At 41.3% G+C, this 14695-nt stretch overlaps 1 protein-coding gene across 1 annotated transcript in view; it reads left to right on the forward strand.

The window, feature by feature from the left end:
• Nucleotides 1–13850: 13850 nt before the first annotated feature.
• ARHGAP24 (Rho GTPase activating protein 24) overlaps nucleotides 13851–14695 on the forward strand; it is a 430833-nt gene continuing 429988 nt past the window's right edge. The window contains exon 1 of the mRNA XM_050945142.1: nucleotides 13851–13868. The gene's annotated coding sequence lies outside the window, so the exon portion shown is untranslated. The remainder of the gene's footprint in view (nucleotides 13869–14695) is intronic.

Raw genomic sequence — 14695 nt, forward strand, 5'->3', positions numbered from 1 at the left:
GACTGATGAAGGTACTGGGATTATTTAGTCTGCAGAAAAGAAGAATGAGGGGGGATTTGATAGCTGCTTTCAACTACCTGAAAGGGGGCTCCAAAGAGGATGGATCTAGACTGTTCTCAGTGCTGTCAGATGACAGAACAAGGAGTAATGGTCTCAAGTTGCAGTGGGGGAGGTTTAGGTTGGATATTAAGAAAAAGTTTTTCACTAGGAGGGTGGTGAAGCACTGGAATGGGTTGCCCAGGGAGGTGGTGGAATTTTCTTCCTTAGAGGTTTTTGAGGCCCGGCTTGACAAAGCCCTGGCTTGGATGATTTAGATGGGAATTGGTCCTGCCTTGAGCAGGGGGTTGGACTAGATGACCTCCTGAGGTTCCTTCCAATCCTGATATTCTATGATTCCATGAAAGGTGTGCAGGATGTAAGATAAACACTTGTTTTTAAAATCAGCATGTTGTAAATAACACAAAGTAATGCTCATTCCAGCAAGATGTCTTCAACATTTTTGTATGACCTTATGAACAAACTTTTTGTCATCACTCCAACGATACTTTCTTGTCTAAGCATGCTACTCTTCAAAGGTGTAGCCGAATATTTGGGCATGGGTTAGTAATAGGTTTTGGGGTATCCCCAAGCCTGTGGTGTTTGCTTGAATAGGGTTCCCTAGAAGCATTATTTTTGCTAGGAATGCGTGACTGTCCCCAGCACCTGCTTTTAGAGCCTGCAAAAACTTCTTGCAGTAGAATACTTTTTTATTGTAAAAATAGCTTTTTATGGAAATTTTCACAGTGAATAAGACTTTTCAACATAATCTGTTTTCCCACTATTCATGATGAAAACTGTAAACAGAATGTTAGCTCTGTTGGCTAGTGGTTTTTGTTTGCATTGTCAACTTAGTCACATTTTTTTTCAAAACTAAAAGCTTTCAAAAATGAAAGCATTTGGCATCAAAACAAACAAGTCAAATCAGCCCATTTCAACAACGCATGGAACAAGAAGCTTTCAGAACTTTCAGGACTTGTGCACTTTGGGGGTTTCTCACCAAGCTCTATAAACTATAGTTCATGATTTGCCACGAGGGGCATATCTGAGGAGAAACAGAACTGAAATTTTAGAGCTATAAATCAGCCTTGACAGGAACTGATGACTGTGCCAGCAGGGCCGCCTTTAGGGAAAACAGCATCCTGGACAAACATTCTTTGGTGCCATTTATGTGCTGCTCCCCAAGCAGCAGGTGGCTGCTCAGTAGGCAGAGTAGCAGCAGGTGGAGCAGCAGCGGCACTGCAGGTGTTGTGCTGCTGAGAGGGTGGAGACGGAATGCATCTGAGCCCCTGGCTCTTGCCCTGCAGCCCCCTTTGTCCCATCTCCCACCTCCCGGGTAAGCATGGTCCTTCTGCAATGTCTTGACCACAGTGTTCCCCCCGATCACAGTGCCCTGGGCGGTTGTTCATGGTGCCCACCATGAAGGCTGGCTCTGTATGTCAGGTGGGCTGTGGTAGGAGTTGCTGTGAGCAGAGCATTCTTATACCTCAGCTACTGCAAGGACCTTTGGGGCTATAGCATCCGTAACTCAATTTAAAGCAGAACTCAGGGTTACGATAATTTATGCCTAGGACCAAACTGGCCCCTGAAAGCACTAAGATTGGGAAGTACAAGCTGCCTCCCATTGGTCCCTCTGCTGGGCTCTTCATCAGCACAAATGATCTAGGGACGCAGCTTCACAGTTAGGAAGCTGTACGCAGGATCTCATTCTCAGGGCACTTGCATCAAGTGGACACAAGATCAGGTTCAGATTCACCAAACTGAGGGTAGCACCAGAGAAACTGAGCCCAAATACTCTGGGCTTGCTTATCCCTATATTTAAGTAAGAGTTAGTGTCTGGGGATGACTTATATCATGATGGAACTGTTGACAGTCTTTCCCCACTGACTGTCTGCTAGACTGAGATCTCTGTTGTTGATACAGCTTGACAAGGAGTAGCAAGAAGAACCAGAGCACCCGCAGGAATAGATTGTATGACAATTGATATCTAAGGGACAGAACTGACAAATTATCTGCAATGGCAAAATGATAGAATGTCTCGGACACACTAAAGTACAGCGTGTGCAATGGATGGGACAGTTAGCTCAAGAAGCTGAGCTGCGTATTAAACCTAAAAGTGCGGCTTATTATTAAACTGATGTCTACTGAACAGTTCAAGATCCAGGATGTGAATAGTTTAAAAGAATTTTATGCACCTAAAAGATAAAATGTAATTGTCTTAACGAAAGAGGGTTTAAAAAAAAAAAGGAGACTGCAAGATAAGCAACAATACTGTAATTATTTCAGTCTTATGCTTTGGGCTGCATTATGCTGACATTGCTAATGTTGTCTTCTGTCTGATGAAGTTCTTAGATTCTGATTGTCTTTGATAGAGCTTGTCAGTTTAATGTTGTGTGTGATCACAATAGCTGTCAGCCATCATATACTGCAGGGACAGCTGAGTCCCACTTCGACTCAGGAGGGAGGAGGGTTCCCTTCATGCAGACATTTGTGTGTCATGACCTACCCCTTCTCTGCTGTAATGTTATGAAGAACAGAAGAAGAAATCTGAATAATAAACACTGACTGGAAAACTTTTGCTCCAAAGGTGAAAGATAGCTAGTTTGTAGTTCCTGAGTGGTAATTTCCCTTCTAATTCTAGACTTCCTCACTTCCTGTATTATAGGTCCTTTCACACAAGCTAAGAGCTGCTTAACCTACAGCTAAAGACACATCTTATTTGATGAAAGAGAGCAGCTTTGTAACTTCATGCAGCTCAAGATGGACTTGCCACATTACAGGTTAGTTATAGACTAACAGACATTTTGGAGCATGAGCTTTTGTGGGTGAATACCCACTTCATCAGATGCATGTAGTGGAAATTTCCAGGGGCAGGTATATATATGCAGGCAAGCTAGAGATAATGAGGTAGTTCAATCAGGTAGGATGAGGCCCTGCTCTAGCAGTTGAGGTGTGAAAACCAAGGGAGGAGAAACTGATTCTGTAATTGGCAAGCCATTCACAGTCTTTGTTAAATCCTGAGCTGATGGTGTCAAATTTGCAGATGAACTGAAGCTCAGCAGTTTCTCTTTGAAGTCTGGTCCTGAAGTTTTTTTGCTGCAGGATGGCCACCTTAAGGTCTGCTATAGTGTGGCCAGGGAGGTTGAAGTGTTCTCCTACAGGTTTTTATATATTGCCATTCCTAATATCTGATTTGTGTCCGTTTATCCTTTTCCGTAGCGACTGTCCAGTTTGGCCGATGTACATAGCAGAGGGGCATTGCTGGCATATGATGGCGTATATTACTTTGGTGGACGTGCAGATGAATGAACTGGTGATGGTGTGGCTGATCTAGTTAGGCCCTGTGATGATGTCGCTGGTGTAGATATGTGGGCAGAGTTGGCATCGAGGTTTGTTGCATGGATTGGTTCCTGAGCTAGAGTTACTATGGTGCGGTGTGCAGTTACTGGTGAGAATATGTTTCAGGTTGGCAGGTTGCCTATGGGCGAGGACTGGCCTGCCACCCAAGACCTGTGAAAGTGAGGGATCATTGTCCAGGATGGGTTGTAGGTCCCTGATGATGTGTTGGAGAGGTTTTCGCTGGGGACTGTATGTGATGGCCAGTGGAGTCCTGTTGGTTTCTTTCTTGGGTTTGTCTTGCAGTAGGAGGCTTCTGGGTACACGTCTGGCTCTGTTGATCTGTTTCCTTATTTCCTTATGCGGGTATTGTAGTTTTGAGAATGTTTGGTGGAGATTTTGTAGGTGTTGGTCTCTATCTGAGGGGATAGAGCAGATGCGGTTGTACCTCAGTGCTTGGCTGTAGACAATGGATCGTGTGATGTGCCCGGGATGGAAGCTGGAGGCATGAAGGTAGGCAAAGCGGTTGGTAGGTTTTTAGTATAGGGCGGTGGTAATGTGACCATCACTTATTTGCACCGTGGTGTCTAGGAAGTGGACCTCCCGTGTAGATTGGTCCAGGCTGAGGTTGATGGTGGGGTGGAAGCTGTTGAAATTGTGGAATTTTTCCAGGTGGAATTTTTCCAGAGACTCCTTCCCATGGGTCCAGATGATGAAGATGTCATCAATGTAGCGTAGGTAGAGAAGGGGCGTGAGTGGACGAGAGCTGAGGAAGCGTTGTTCCAGGTCGGCCATAAAAATATTGGCATATTGTGGGGCCATGCGGGTGCCCATAGCTGTGCCACTGATCTGGAGATATATATTGTCATCAAATTTGAAATAGTTGTGTGTGAGGATAAAGGCACAGAGCTCAGCAGCCAGTTGTGCTGTAGCATCATCAGGGATACTGTTCCTGACAGCTTGTATTCCATCTGTGTGTGGGATGTTCGTGTAGAGAGCCTCTACATCCATAGTGGCTAGGATGGTGTTTTCTGGAAGGTCACCAATGCATTGTAGTTTCCTCAGGAAATCAGTGGTGTCACGGAGATAGCTGGGAGTGCTGGTGGCATCGGGTCTGAGTAGAGAGTCCACATATCCAGACAGTCCTTCAGTGAGAGTGCTAATGCCCGAGATGATGGGGCGTCCAGGATTTCCGGGTTTGTGGATCTTGGGTAGTAGATAGAATAACCCTGGTCAGGGCTCTCAGGGTATGCTGATTTGTTCCGGTGTTAGTGTAGGGAGTGTCTTGAGTAGATGTTGCAGTTCCACACTTTCACAGGTCTTGGGTGGCAGGCCAGTCCTCGCCCATAGGCAACCTGCCAACCTGATACATATTCTCACCAGTAACTGCACACCGCACCATAGTAACTCTAGCTCAGGAACCAATCCATGCAACAAACCTCAATGCCAACTCTGCCCACATATCTACACCAGCGACACCATCACAGGACCTAACTGGATCAGCCACACCATCACCGGTTCATTCACCTGCACGTCCACCAATGTAATATACGCCATCATATGCCAGCAATGCCCCTCTGCTATGTACATCGGCCAAACTGGACAGTTGCTACGGAAAAGGATAAACGGACACAAATCAGATATTAGGAATGGCAATATATAAAAACCTGTAGGAGAACACTTCAACCTCCCTGGCCACACTATAGCAGACCTTAAGGTGGCCATCCTGCAGCAAAAAACTTCAGGACCAGACTTCAAAGAGAAACTGCTGAGCTTCAGTTCATCTGCAAATTTGACACCATCAGCTCAGGATTAAACAAAGACTGTGAATGGCTTGCCAATTACAGAACCAGTTTCTCCTCCCTTGGTTTTCACACCTCAACTGCTAGAACAGGGCCTCATCCTCCCTGATTGAACTACCTCATTATCTCTAGCTTGCCTGCATATAGATACCTGCCCCTGGAAATTTCCACTACATGCACCTGACGAAGTGGGTATTCACCCATGAAAGCTCATGCTCCAAAACATCTGTTAGTCTATAAGGTGCCACAGGACTCTTTGCTGCTTTTACAGATCCAGACTAACACTGCTACTGCTCTGATACAGGTTAGTTGTAATTCTTGGAAGGGGGTCAGTTTATAATCAAGAGAATATGGTAAATTGATGCTTAAGAAATGTGTGTTACAATTTTAAAACAACTATGCCTGAACTTAACCCATGTCTGAAACTTCTTTCTCAATTGAACATTAAATTGGTATCATAGAGAATTACCAACTAAATTGGTATCTTTTTGGAACCTTCAAATCAAGTTTTGATTACTGAAGTCTGACAGATTTTGATGACAATGGGAGCTTGATGGCTGGTTTTCTTAAAAAAAGAAGGGGGACCAAAAAACCCCACAACACGTGTGCTCAACTCTCCCAGCTATGTTCTCTCAAATAATCTAAATAAACACACATTGGAGGAAAGATGGCTTTTGTTTAAAAGGACTGGACTGGGACTTAGGAGACCTGGATTCTACTCCCAGCTCTGACACAGACTTCCTTAGTGACCTTGAGCAAGTCACTTGGGCTCAGATCCTCAAAAGTATTTTGGTGCCTATTTCCCGTTGAAGTCAACTGGAGTTGTGCACCTAAATTTCTGTGAGGGTCTGAGCCTTAGGGTCTCTTAGCATCTGCATCCCATTTGTAAAATGGGGAGAACTATACTTCACTATATCATAGGGGTATTGTGGCTAAATAAATGAATGTTTGTGAGGCACTTAGATACTACAGTGATGAGGTCCATGTAAGTATCTAGATATGGTTAATTACCTCCCTGACTACTCTATGTTGTGCTCTTTTCCCCTCTTGAAGAAAGTCACTGCTAAATGAGCAGAGTCATTTTACTAAATTAGCAAGATGTCACTGTGTTGTGTTTATGACTGCTAAGAACAAATGTCGAGATTGTACATGCTGGGAATGCTATTTCTTAACCCCTACAATAAATCTATCTAGCCCCACAGAAAGAGGGAATGTCCTTTAAATAGAGTTTTATAGTCAAAAATAATTTAAAAAGCATCAATCACGTAAGCCTTTCATACTAAGCCAGTGACATGACCAGAATATTTATGGAACTTTCATTTTAGCCTGAGAAGCTGTCAGATCATCCAGATGTATACTTACTTTCACATTGTAAATAACTTCATGAGAGCTCCTGCAAAACTCCCATAATAGAGAATAAACAAATCATTCACCCCAGAATGCTCTGATCTGTTTGTGCTTAAATCTTCTTGAAGAAAAAAAAGGCAATGAGTTTCAGTAACACAAGATTCTAGAATGATGCCACGCACTAGTGTAAAAAGGAATAGCATTTGGCCCAGTGTTTCTGCATGTGTGAGAGTATTCCGGTGAGGGTATTGGTGATGAAATTACACCCTACAGTCATGTGGCAATTTATTCCTGGAGCTCTACAGGAAAAAAACCCCCAGATTTCTCCACAATCCCTCTCCATTAATAATACTAAGCAAGTAAATATTTTACTCCTGCGATGCTCTATTTAGAAAGTAAAGGTGGGCTTCTACTCTAGGCAACCCGATTAATTTATCATTAACTTCCTCCCATTGACTGACAAGTTGACATAGATTTCAGTAAGATTGCATGTGTGTTGCAGACAGCAGAATTTGGGCAGTTTCTCTCTCAATAAGTAGTGCACTAAACAATCCTTCACATTAAAAAGGCGAGATTGTATTGCACAGCTGTTATGCAGCTGCAGCAGTCTTACTTCTAGCCGAAAGTCCAATATATAAAATACACACACACACTTTTAAAAATAATGTTGCTTTGGAGATAACTAGGAACAAGTCTGAGCTCCAAAGTTATGCTTATAAAGAAATAGCATTTACCGGGTACAAGAAACGGATGCTGGGCTGGAGGCTTAAATTACTCTAGTACAAATCTGTTTACTTTTCATTCTCCAACACAAACGCGTTAAAAAAACTAATTCAAATTTTGGATGCATTTGTTTCCAGCAATACAGATTATTATTGTTTATTTAATTATTATGAAATAAAACTTTTCTTTCAAACAATGTACTGTTTAACAAATCGAATAATTTTGGAGCTGAAATATGGATATGTAAAAAAAGTTACTGACAGTGAGTTTGGTTCCATGTCCTTGATCATGGAGAGAGTCAAACAAATTGTATTTATTAAAAGCTAGAGGAAAAAATTTGCAGTTATCTTTATTACTGTAAATTGAAAATAATACTGTATTCCTTTCTGCCTATTGCACATTCATCACCAAGATATCAGACTTCTTTTCTGCTCACATAAGTCACTAATGCTAAGTATAAAACTGTTCTCTTTGAGTAAAACTATATTTTTGGAAGATGAGAAGATGAGTAGAGAGGTCAGTATTGATTTACACAACAAGCATTGCTTGAATATGTGTAAGATGGTTTAATTGAGTCCTTAGTATAGAAAATCCTTGGCAATGTAGTATAATAGAATTTGGGGTCCCAATCCTGCAATTAGCTATGCAAGCTAAGTGATGTTCCCCTGCATAGAGTCCCATTCATCTAATTTTGGGCACTTAAATGGTACCCATCACTCAAGTGTCTGAGCTCCTCACAATCTTTAATGCATTTGTCCTCAACACTGCTGCATTAGGGAAAAGCTATTTATTTGAGGCAAGAAGCAGCAATGTGGTCTAGTGAATGGGACACTGGCTGGAGATCAAGAAACTTGAGTTCAATTCCTGTGTCTGCCATTCACTGGGCAGCTGAATGAGTTTGGCTGAGTCATTTCCCCTCCCTGTTCCTCAGTTTCTCCATCTCTGAAATGAGTATGACAGTGACTTCCTTTGCAAAGTATTTTGAGATCTGTTGATGAAAAAGGCTATAGATGTGGGTGGTATTTATCCCAATTTTACAAATGGGGAACTGAGCCTCAGTTCTCCATGAGCTAGATTTTTAAAGATATTTAGGCAACTAAAGATACAAACAGATGATTTTGAAAATCCCACTAGGCACCTATCTGCATCTTAAAGTACCTAAATGCCTTTGACAAATCTGGCCCTAAGTGACTAGACCAAGGTTAGACAGGTAGTGTGTAGTGGAGGGGACAGGGACTTGTTTCCTAACTCCAGGCTACCACCCTAAACATTGCACCATTCTTCTTTCTTGAAGTCCCATTAAAGTCAGTAGGGCTGCACGAACTGCAGGATTAGTTTGTATGGCATCTTTTACTTCATATGTGTCCCAAAATCCTTTACAGATCTAAATACAGGACCATGTCCTGCAATCCTTACTCATCCATGCTCAAGCAAAGCTCCCACTGCTATCAACAATTGTTTTGCTGGCATATGGACTATAGTTTTTGGCACAGTTGCTAATTTCAGTGGTGAGAAACTTTTTAAAAGGTGTGAACGAAGGAGAAATTTCTCTTCTAATAAGAGATGAAAAGATGCAGCATTTCCACTGTGCCTGGCATGATGATTATATGAAAAGACCAAGCAGAGACTCCTTATCTGGGGAAGGTAGAATAGCAAGGAAATCCACTACGGACCTCACCCTGCAAATGTAGTGTGCCTATATACTACAGTGATGAGAGCTAGGAAAACTTAAAATAGATATCTAAATACAGTAGATAGAAAGAACCTGTTAAGTTATCTAGTCCAATCCCCTGCCAAAGCATGCTGTTTGTTCTCAAGGTCTTTTCTTAGTCCAGTTTTAAACTATCACACCTTCTTGTCAACTGTCTGTAATGGCCCACTCTCTTACCACTTCAAAAATTATTTTTCCTCCCTTGGTACCCTGCTGTTAATTGATATCTCGTTAGACTGACCTAATACTTGGTAAAGCACCCCCATCATTTCATGTATTTATGCCTGCTCCTCTATTTTTTACTTCATACATCTGATGAAGTGGGTTCTAGCCCACGAAAGCTTATGCCCAAATAAATGTGTTAGTCTCTAAGGTGCCACAAGGACTCCTCATGTTTGTTTTTGTTTTTGTTTTGTTTTTTCTGGTACAGACTAACATGGCTACCACTGGAACCAAGCTATGGGAGTTACTCAGGTTTATGCTAATTTAACTGAAAGCAGAATCTGGCTTGTGTGGGCATTTTTATCTTACCTTCAAAAGAATACTAAACACTGTCAGTCGAACTATGTATACTATTCCTCTTTCTGTAAATGATCCCCTTAATTACTTGTATTTCCTGTTTTTAGTGTGTGCTGAAACATTATTTTATTTATGTACTGTAAACTTGTCTTTGACTTCCACCATTCAAGCATTTTCTCCTTGTAAAATGTGTCATATCTTTTGCAATAGGGGAGACATGACTCTCATATAATGAATATAAAGGGGAATTTTTAATTAAGTTGTTAACCACAGATCCTCCAGTTGTCTGTGACTTTCTAAATCAGACTAACCTAGCCAGTGCTTGCCCAGCCTCATCTCACCAGGTCTCTCTGAGTCCTGTCCTGGACTAAGCAATCATGGTCAGCGGACAACATGATAGTAATAATGTAGAAATCTTTGGTCAATTGATCATTCTGTTAGCTGAGAAAATTTCATGGCATCTGCCACAAATTGATTCTTTTTTTTTCAGAAAGAGGGTCTCAACACCAAGAATGACTGAATTACCCAGTAAAGGCTTGGTAAAGATCAATAGTGCATATTTTTTCCATAAGACCCTACTCAGACCCCCAGATCCAACCACCCATCCACTTCAGGAGTGTTTTGAAATGGAAACCCAGATCCATATTGCATAAACAGCCAGAATAAGACTGAACTCCTCATGTGAACACACCTAAACAATGGAATGTTTGAAATCCAGATCCGAACTTTGCAACTTCAGCCCACCCGTTTCATACATCATAGTTTAATGGTGCCCATTTCTGCCAAGTTTCTAGGTTTCCTTCCTCTTTAAAATGATTCGATTCATTTTACTTCAAGAAGAGAAAAATGCTGCTAGCTCACCTGTGCAAAATCTTTGAGCAATGACATGAAGAGGTTGACACATGTTCTGTCCATTCACTGGGTCCTGTGCAGTGTAGCCTCTCTGCCGGCATCATTTGCTTCAAGTATTTTATGGTCAATAAGCTTCACCAAGATAAAGTTTTAAATGGTATTTGTGTTTTTTGCTTCATATAATGTGTAACCAGATAGGGAGCTGTGCTGTTAGGAGACACAGTAAATATTTCCCTCTCCCACTCTCCAGTTAACTCCTTGCAAATATAAGGTAGCATTGTCCAATGGCTAGGGCACTGCACTGGGTATCTGGAGACCAGGGTTCTATTGTCAGCTGTATCAATGGCTTAGCATGAGCAAATCATTTGGGCCTCTGTACTTCAGTTTCGTCATCTGTAAAATGGAGATTATTAACTCTACTCTGTAACATGCTTTCATATGGAAGGATTAAAAAAGTAACAGCTAAATATTATAAATCATGAGGGTCCTTTTGTTGCTCTCCTTGGACTTATTGGGAGTAAGATCACTTCACAATACCTTGATGACAGACAGGCAGTACCATCCTCTGGCCTTTGTGATGCCTCACGCCACATTCAGAATGCTTTTTTAAAGAAAACCCACCCACACTCCACATGCACACCACCAGGTAACGTGATGATGGGTGCATGCTGTAAAACCTCCCCACTGTTTCAGCTGCTACTGCATATGAACAATTCAGTCACTGATATCCAACCTGATATGAAGGGACTATCTCTTTCAAATGAGAGTAGCAAGGGTTAATTGTAGCTCCTCTCCAAACTAAAGCATTTCAGAGCAAAATACTGTATTAAATGCTTGTTCAGAGATTTTATGATTCTGTCACTACCATTGTCTCTTACCAAGCTTGGCTTAAAAAGCTCACGAAAGGCCAGACTTGGTAATTTATCTTTGTTTAGGCGCAAAGCTAGCCATCTTAGACTGGCTATTTATTGATTAGGATCCTGAACTTTACAGAGTAAACTCAAATCATAGCATCTGATGTTTTGTCAAGCAGGATCTAATCTTTGCCTTCTAGTCTGAGAAGACTATGCAGATGTTCATTCAGATGGAGGGAAACAGCTGAACCTTCTGCTAGAATGGGTTTAAAACTTATATTCAGCTGTGCAATTACTCCATTGCTGGGGAAGAGGCTTAGGAGTGCTGATCTTTTTGCAGAAATTTAAAATAATAAATTTCCTGTTCCAACCCCTAAAGGAATTCTGGGCTTTATAACATCTATATAACTAGACTGGATGTTACGTTACTCACTGGTTAGTACATGATGAAAACCAGTGAGAATATAAACAAGTCTATTAAACCCCCAGTTGTGATGTGCTTCAACAGCACTTGGAATACCTTTGTATTTAGTACTTGAAGACCTATTTATATTTTAAACCATCCTGCTTTCATTATCTATCTGAGTCAATAGTTAGTTCATTTCATATATATGATACGAATGTATGAAATACATGATGTTATACAATAGTTTCATAGGCATGGATTTGGAATGGCATCCACAAGTTAGTAATATAGGCTGTCTCAAAAGAAAGCCCATAAAGCATTTATGCCATACCTCGCCATCAAGTAATTTGTACAGGCTGTGTACTATACGTGTGTGTGTGTGTGTGTGTGTGTGTGTGTGTGTGTGTGTGTGTGTGTGTGTGTGTGTGTGTAAACTATTTTAGAAGTGTGTTAGATTGCTTTTAAGGATTATTTATTGCATCCCTCCACTTGTAAGGCCATTTGCTTTAGATCCCAGGAGTCCAACAGTACAGACAACAGAGCGAGAAAGAAAAAATGAAACTAATGAATTTAAACAACTTTTCTAGATGCAAAAATAATGAAGCTCTAATGCCCGGTATTTTGGGACCTACTAAGGGCAAGCATTTAGTGCTGTCTCTCATTGGAATCCTCCCCTCTCCAGGAGTATAAGGCTCCCATTACATTCTACACAGTGACATGAGACAACAGACCTTAAATCTATCAGCATGCAGGAGTGACTATTGCTCATCCTGCACCTCTGACCAGAGTATTTGTAGGGATGCAATGCTGTCATTCAGAAAGAAGAGTCAAACATTTCTTTAAAAGGTTGAGTTAAAACAAACAAAACATAGGTGTGTGGAATGCTGTCATAAATTCTGAAAGATTAGTGCTAGGGTGACCAGATGTCCCGATTTTATAGAGACAATCACGATATTTGACGCTTTGTCTTATTTAGGTGCCTAATTACACCCCACGCCCCGTCCCTTTTTTTCACACTTGCCATCTGGGTCAGCCTAATTAGTGGTCAGAGAGCAGATAAAGTGCAACTTAACACTTGTATAGTAGGGCTACCCACACCATAAATATAAACTTATATTGAAAACACTTTGGCCCTATCTACACTACAAATGCAGCTATATCAGGAGGGCCTGACACCATATTTTGTTGTGTAGAAAAGCCCTTTTCCAGTTCCATAACTACCCAAACCTGTTCTTTAGGTTGGTTAAGGAACACAGTTGTGGCTCTGTTACAAAATTGCCACCACCGGGTCCCCTGATAGGGCTTTATTTGTAGTATGGATGAGCCCCAGAACTGTCTAAAAGGATCAGATGTGTTTAATGCATGACATCTCAGAGGGAAAACAACCTCATCTTCAATTCACCATTCTACACCTAGAAAGGTACCATTGATAATATCTGATCATGCATTGTTGGGATCCCTTGAAATGCCTGAGCACAGCAAGTGAACTGAAGGTGGAGAGACAGTGATAGCTTAGTTTCCTCAATGTTATTGGTGTAAGTTAGACCATGAGGGGTCTAACACAGAGGGTAATCAAGAATCACAAAAATCTTGATATATGGTTTGTGGACATTTAGTTGTTCTTAGTAGGGGTATGGCTACATTTGCAGCCGTACAGCGCTGCCGTGGGAGCGCTCCCGTGGCAGTGCTTTGAAGTGTGAGTGTGGTCGCAGCACCAGCTCTCCCAGTGCTGCAGGTACTCCACCTCCCCGTGGGGATTAGCTTACAGTGCTGGGAGCCGCACTTCCTGCGCTGGGTCAGTGTTTACACTGGCGCTTTGCAGCGCTGTAACTTGCTGCGCTCAGGGGTGTGTTTTTTCACACTCCTGAGCGAGAAAGTTGCAGTGCTGTAAAGCGCCAGTGTAGCCAAGGCCTAGGCCTCTTGACCTGATTGCAGCACTTTATTGCTGTATTTTGAACGTCGGGCATTGTATGATACCCTTGGTTGTACTTTCTGAAATAAAGAGTGAATGTTAATGGGATTGATCTGGCTAAATCCATGTACAGTGCTCTGACAACTTGCCTTAAATCCTCCCAAACATACATTTGTAGCTGAGTTGGCTTTTTCCGCTGCAAATCTTGGATTTTCAAGCTTAGTGTTTTAGCAAGTTGACTTTCTATTGGTTTTTCAGTTCACAGACCACAAGATGTTTTGTTGTTTCAGAAATGGTTTCAGTGTGTAGAAGAGGACTTTCATATTGGTGAAATGCTTGAGACATCTATTTAGTCTCTCTGTATCCTGCTGTAAGTCATTATCTCTCTGTGCTTTTTGTAGTAGTTTTGACCTTTTAAAAATGTTCCAAAATATGTATTTTGATTTAATTGAAACTTCATATATAGCTTCAAGTGTTGAACACACAACCCACATATTAACACATTTTCTTGCTACAATCTACAGCATGTGTATGATTTTTGAAGATGTAATCCTTTGACTTCACTGAAGTCAATGAGAGCTTGGAGGCACTCTCATTTTTGCAGAATCAAGTGATTTCAGCCTATCAAATCATATCCCATCTTCCAGTTAAATTTTAGGGCATTCTTTAGGGTAGCCACACTGAGTTTTCTGAGATTGCTGCCTCATTCTTAATCTCCACGCTGAAGATTTGCTTTCATGAGCAAAGATATTAGCACAAAATGCTCAAAAGCATCTAAGTGACGTAACAGCTTTTGAAAATGGGATTTAGGCTTAAGATCCATTGAAAGTCATTTAAGTTCTTTGAAAATTTTTGTCCATTTGTGTTTAATATAATGCTTATTTTCTTTATGGACTCAGCCCAGAAAGGCGGTGAGCATTGCTTCCCTCTAGATGGAACAAATGACAAAATTAGCAAACAGTGAGATGGAAATCTATAGAATTACATTAGGATTGAACTAGGTCCAGGATATCCATGAAAGTCTAGCAAGAATGATGCCACAATGCTTACAGACAATGATATAAATGCAAGATTTGTTTGAAGTCTGAATCCTTAGCCCTGATAATCTCTAGGGTGTTTAGGCCAAGAAAGACTAAGCTATGTTATTGCATTGAAGGAAAATATTACTTTCAAGTGATACTTCAAAAGAAATGATGT

The sequence above is a fragment of the Gopherus flavomarginatus genome, chromosome 3 (assembly GCF_025201925.1).
Source record: "Gopherus flavomarginatus isolate rGopFla2 chromosome 3, rGopFla2.mat.asm, whole genome shotgun sequence".
NCBI classification, from domain to species: domain Eukaryota; kingdom Metazoa; phylum Chordata; order Testudines; family Testudinidae; genus Gopherus; species Gopherus flavomarginatus.